We start from the raw sequence: 6206 nt of genomic DNA on the forward strand, positions 1-6206 counted from the left end.
GGCGGCGTTGGCGCTCAGCAGTGTGCAGCCTCCGACCTTTGTCCGCTGCTCTGTTAGTCTCAGAGACTCGCAGTAAAGCAACATTGCGGCGAAGCCTGAATCCCTCACAGCTTTGTAGATCTTTCATTTATAAAACTTAACAAGTTTCAGCATTTTTGAGATTATACCTCTGTGCTGTAAGAGGGGATCCATCCTTGAACTGAGACCGCAGGTAACCTGCATCACCGTGTAACTCTAACTCTACGTTGCTGTAACAGATTTTTTGCCCCAGTTTTTGAATCAGTGAGAGAATACAAGTCAGTGCATCAGTATGAAGAGTAATTATCATAGCCTCAGTATAAGGACTCACACATGTCAGCATAGTCCTGCATGGAGCTCACAGGAGGTGCTGCAGTGGATGTGAGGTCAAAAACCTGAGGGGCAAAACAAGAGAAAGCAAGAGTCATAGATATAAGCGCTGTATGTGTGTGTGTGTGTGTGTGTGTGTGTCTGTCTTCGAGTGGTATGATGATCAGCTGAGTGGAAACAGGTCCTTCACCTCCCGCCTACTGGTGGTGGTCAGAGGGCCCGGTGGCGCCAGTGTCCGGCAGCCTCGCCTCTGTCAGTGCGCCCCAGGGTGGCTGTGGCTACAATGTAGCTGCCATCACCTGTGTGTGAATGGGTGGATGACTGGATATGTAAAGCGCTTTGGGGTCCTTAGGGACTAAGTAAAGCGCTATATAAATACAGGCCATTTACCATTCAGCTAAAATCAGAGTCGATAGATTTATTATGACTCACTTTTTCAGTGTGGAGGAATGTGCAGCTTCATTTCAGAATCACAGCAGCTTTTTTTTTCCTTCACCACATTTAATTGGCACAAAGTGTTTGTGGCAGCAGTTTTTTTTAATTCCTCAAGGGTTTTGAGTGCCACGAATGTGCCGGTTAACATCCACGCTGATGAAGAGTGAAAGCGTTGGCTGCGCTCATGTTCATCTAAAAGGAGAGAAAACCCTCCTGGACCTCCTCGCAGGGCGGGGATCTTCTGTATCACTTTTAAAAGGCTTGGAAAGCAACGGCACGGCTGTGGTTTGATGAATCAGGTCATTTCTCTGCATGGATGCAACAGCGCTGTCCAAAAACAACTGGAGAGGAAAGACAGCAGTGAAACCTGTGTTCAAGAAATGCCGTCGAATTTATAGGGAAGAATTTAAAGGAGAAGAAGGATACGGTTTCTCCGGCTGCTCCATTTCAAACTGTTTGCCTGTGCTGCCCTCTGCTGGTCAGTCAGGTCAACACTAAAATGCCAAAAGTATGTGGACAACAGGGAGCAACCCAAAATAATGCACATGTGTTTAGCTTCGTCAATAAGCCTGTAAAAACAAATATTAGACCAAATTTTTCCACAATAAAAATATTATTTTATTTTGCATGGTTCAGTTTGAAGTGCTTCCTGTGGTGTAGATGGTAACACTTTTGATTCCAGCCAGAGTCACAGGGTGTTTTTATTTAAGGAGAAACCTGCACAGATGAGCTCTGAAACATTTAAAAGGGCGTTGTTGTTTTTGTTTGATTGAAAATCTTTTAGAACGATGAAAAGCTTCATGTAAACAAACCTTCTCTCTTTCTTCTGTTCAGGAAACGATCGGTGAGTCACGCTCAGCTGATGCACGACAAAGGCCGGATGATGATGGAACATGAGCGTGTTTTACTCCTGAAGGCACTTTTGGACAAAGTCCACACGGCAGAGATCCGTGACCTCCCCATGCGGACCACAGGGGGAGGCGGGAGCAGCAGCGACGCCGGAGTCAGGATGCCGGGGGTCGGCCTAGGAATCAACCTCAGCACCACCGGCAGCACCCTGCACTCCAAACCTCCCGGAGGCACCAAGAACCGCCCCATCAGCTTCCGGCTGGAGGAGGAGGAGGGCACCAACCTGCCACAGGAGACCAACAAGTCGCAGACATACAAAGACGGCGTGAATAAAGTGTCGGGCAAAAAGAAGAAGAAATCGAGGGCTGGGAAGAGGAGGGAAGGGGAAAAGAGGAAGAGGAGGGCACGCTATTTGGGGTGGAGGCTGGAGGATGGGTAGCGGACTCCTCCTGGAGTGGAGGTCTCTGCTCGGCCTCCAGAGGGCGCTGCATTAAAACGCCGTCAGTCTCTGACGAAGGTGAGTCCAAACAGCTGACCTGGTTTTCAGAACACGTGTGTGCCGCGTTACAGCCGCAGATACTGCAGAGTGCACTGACTCTGTGCTGTGTCAGTGTTGTGGAGCTGAGATGATGATGATGTCTGAAAAATAGGGCGGTACTGAGAGTGGAGAGATATTTTGCTGCTATTGTTAATAATCATCGTCATTACCATTGCATTAATAATATAATCTACAGAACTGATATTGCATTCAGATGTTTAAACAGTGTGTGTCTTTCAGAAAGACTAAGTTGCAGGCTGACAGGAAGTTGCAGGTTTGCAGAGCGCGCGTTTGCAGAAGTGAAACCGAAAGCAGAGTCTAAGTGCAGGTTATTCTGAGGAGCTGTTTGGACTAGGTTATTCAAATTTCATTTATATCTTTTATTAAGCTTTTAGTAGAGGTTCTTGATTATAACATTTATTCAACATAGTGCATATAGTTTCAGTTAAGTTGTTACACATAAGGATGAGCCTCTGTTCTGGTGAAAGGTCAGAAGTGCAACGGGTGAGATGAGAGAGAGAGACACACATACTGTCATGATCCTGGGTCGTTGACCCAGCGTTTTGTGTTGCTTTTTGGGTTCATCTTGTGTTTGGTGTTTATTCTGACTCTGTATTCGTTCTTTGGGTTGGTTGTCGTGTTTATTGTTCCTACCTGTGTCTCCCCTCTGTGCTCCGTTCAGGTCCCTGCATTTTTGTTGTAAAACAGTCTGTGTGTTTCCGGTTTTACTTTGTAGGTCTGCCTCTCATCATGTCCATTAGTGTCAGCTGTGTCCACCCCTGCATGTCATCTCCTCATTACCTAGTGTGTATTTATAGTGTGTGTTGGCTTCTGTTCATCGTCGGATCGTCTGTGTTTCATGGTGTCCTGTTCCTCGTTGGCGTCTCTCTGCCTCCCACCCTGTTCCTATGATCTCCGGTTTGTTATTTAGTTTTCCCAGTTTAGGTTTCCGTTAGTATTTCTCATGCTTCGTTGTCTGTTTCTGCCACTGTCACCTGTAAATAAATCCTCACTCATATCATCAGTCGGCTGCCTGCATTTTGGGTCCTTTTTCCTCCTACACCACACGGCTCACCCCACCAGCCGTGACACATACAGTTAGTGAGCGTTAGTAGGCGAGAGAAAATAAGTAAGTAATAAATAAGAAAATAAACCTTATTGACGCTCTGCAGGGCGACAGATTTTACTCTTTGTGAATCCTTGCTCACATCGCTCCCCAATGTGCCTTACAAACTTTTTTTTAATGAGTAACCATAGACAATGAGAATATAGCTATGTAATACAGTTAGCATGATTCCCTGAGCTAACAGATCATCTGCAGAGGTTTATTTGAAGAGTTTCAGTCAGGTTTCAGAGCTCAGCACAGCACAGAAACAGCTTTAGTGAAGGTTACAAATGATCTTCTTATGGCCTCTGACAGTGGACTCATCTCTGTGCTTGTCCTGCTAGACCTCAGTGCAGCGTTCGATACTGTCGACCATAATATCCTATTAGAGCGATTAGAACATGCTGTAGGTATTACAGGTACTGTGCTGCAGTGGTTTGTATCATATCTATCTAATAGACTCCAGTTTGTGCATGTAAATGGAGAGTCCTCTTCACACACTGAGGTTAATTATGGAGTTCCACAGGGTTCCATGTTAGGACCAACTTGAACGATAGGCTCAGTATATCATATATACAGTATAAAGTTATCCACAGAATAGGCTCCACAGGTGAAAAACTACATAAAAATCGGATTCAGGGAATTTCAAACATGGACACAACGCACACAGAAAACTACAGACAGCTGTTAGCGTGCTATCTGGCACTGCACTCCTGTCAGCACTTTCGGAGTTATAGACCATTTATCACACATACTGGACTGCCCGATCCCTCTATCCCCCAACATTTGCATCCTGGGTTACTTATCAACACTACAGTTACAACCCTCCCCTGCTAATGTAATCTCCACATGGATGACTTTTGAAAGTTTCAGAGAGAGTCCCATGGGAAGGGCCCCAGGTCTGAGTGAGCCAAAAAAAAGAAGTCATCATCGGGACCAAAAATTATTAGCTGTTGCTCATCCACCTGCACACCTCTCGGCTGGCTTCATCTATATGTTCATGTTACACTCTGAATCATACCTTTCATCAGTGAAGCTTCCATCTTAACAACAAAGTTACAGTTTACACAGTTTTTAAAATTTGGAATTAGATTTATAGATAAATAAATGCAAATAAATGTTAATCTTAATAACTGGTTCCAAAGCTGTACCTATTAAAGTGTCTGGTGATTATCCACCTTCCCCACAAACGTGGAGAAGATGGTTGAGTTGAGAGAGCACGGAAAAGTGACTCAGCTGCAAACACATACACTGTAAATAGACACTGAAGCTGCTAACCGCTGTGTGTGGGGGTCCTCCTTAACACATTTACAATAAAATTATTTGTTCATCATTTAATTCAGTATAAAGGAACTTATGAATGCATCTAGTCTCCTGTGTTTGGGTGAGCAGCTAGAAATAATTGGTGGACAACTTGGGTGAGGCAAAAAGTGGCTGTTAGAATAGATGACCAACGTGGAAAAGAGGCAAAGATAAGCTTTCACTGTCCAGATTAAGAAAATGTCCAATGGGGAAACTACCTGCAGACATTTAATAAAACTCTGTTATCAGTGACTGGAAAATGAAGCCTTTGCATATCAGACAGACTGTACCATTGTACTGTACATAAAGAGAATCTGTCTGTCATGAAGGTGGCACGGATGCCCCTCTGGTGGTCCTCCTTGGGCTCTCGCACTCTGGGGCCTCTGGATGTCTGGGGCCTGGATCTCCTCCATGCCTGCTTCATGCCCTGTGGGACGGGGCTATGGCTCTCTACATCCTCTTGCAGACCATTACATGTGGAAACCATTTGAATACAAGCGTGCTGATCCACACAGGTGTGCACACGGGTGTTCACTGCTCGCAGACTTAAATTACACCTTTCTTGGCTGCTACTTCGAAGCACATTGTGCGCTGTCTGTCCTGCGTGTTGCACAACAACATTGAATATTTAGTATTTACTGCTGTTTACACTTAGCTAGATTAATGCGATGGTGTTGTGTTTAGTATGTTGCTTTGGGTTTTTTTGCTTGTTTTCTATTCTTCTCTCAACAGGTGATCCAGGAGATTTTATTTTATTTTTTTCCCCCTTTCTCACTGTCCCTCTCCCCTTCTGTTTTTCTTTTCCTTCCTCTTTCTTTCTCCCTTTCCTATCCCTCACTCATGTCTGTCCCGTCTGTAACATCTGAAAATAAAATATAATAAATAATAAAAACAAAGGTCGATCAAATGGACCAATACGCCAATGCCACGATGATCCATTTGGCAAAATAAATCCATCGGGTATCCTTGTTGGTCTTCAGACAACAATTCTGACGGCTAAAGAACCAAATGGGACAGGCAAAAAAAAAAAAGAGAATCTGTCTCCTTTTTCCTGCTGCAGGTGAAGTCTTGAGTTTTTCCAGCTTTGCTAATGAGTGATAAAACAAGACTGGCTAAACACCTGGCAACAGACCAGGGATACAGGTCTATGTGTTAAATGGCTGTAATGTTTATACATTATGGTTGATCAAAATCAGCAACTAACCCTCTAAACAGGAAGTGAGGTCACATCTCAATAACCACTAACATTTATATCATCATACCCTCCTGAAGGTTTTGCATAACCTCTGCTCACACCAATGGTGGTATTTAATGTCTTTTTTGAAAAAAAGATTTTTGATTTATACTTTTGTTTGATTCCAAATCTGACAAAAAAAACCATCGATTGATCACATGTACAGTATGATGGCCGTCAGTTCAACCAGCTGTTGGAAAACAGCTGTTAAAGCAACTAATCAACAATTGTGGGATGAATAAAGCTCTGTAGTACTTGGAGTAATATTTGCTAAAAACTGTAACACTGTAGTTGCCAGGAGTGTAGGAAAAAAATGCTTGTATTAAACATCCATGGGTAAAATCTAATAAAGTATTTAGTTTGACAGCAAGAAAAGAAGTTTGCTGTCATGTCTG

At 43.8% G+C, this 6206-nt stretch overlaps 1 long non-coding RNA gene across 1 annotated transcript; it reads right to left on the reverse strand.

The window, feature by feature from the left end:
- Window positions 1–1152: 1152 nt before the first annotated feature.
- LOC143419528 (uncharacterized) lies at window positions 1153–3177 on the reverse strand. Its single transcript, XR_013099526.1, has 3 exons — window positions 2825–3177; window positions 1596–2271; window positions 1153–1515 (listed from the first exon to the last, which is right to left on the reverse strand). It is a non-coding gene; the product is annotated as an uncharacterized LOC143419528 (long non-coding RNA).
- Window positions 3178–6206: the final 3029 nt, after the last annotated feature.

This window comes from Maylandia zebra, linkage group LG1 (assembly GCF_041146795.1).
Source record: "Maylandia zebra isolate NMK-2024a linkage group LG1, Mzebra_GT3a, whole genome shotgun sequence".
Taxonomy (NCBI): Eukaryota; Metazoa; Chordata; class Actinopteri; order Cichliformes; family Cichlidae; genus Maylandia; species Maylandia zebra.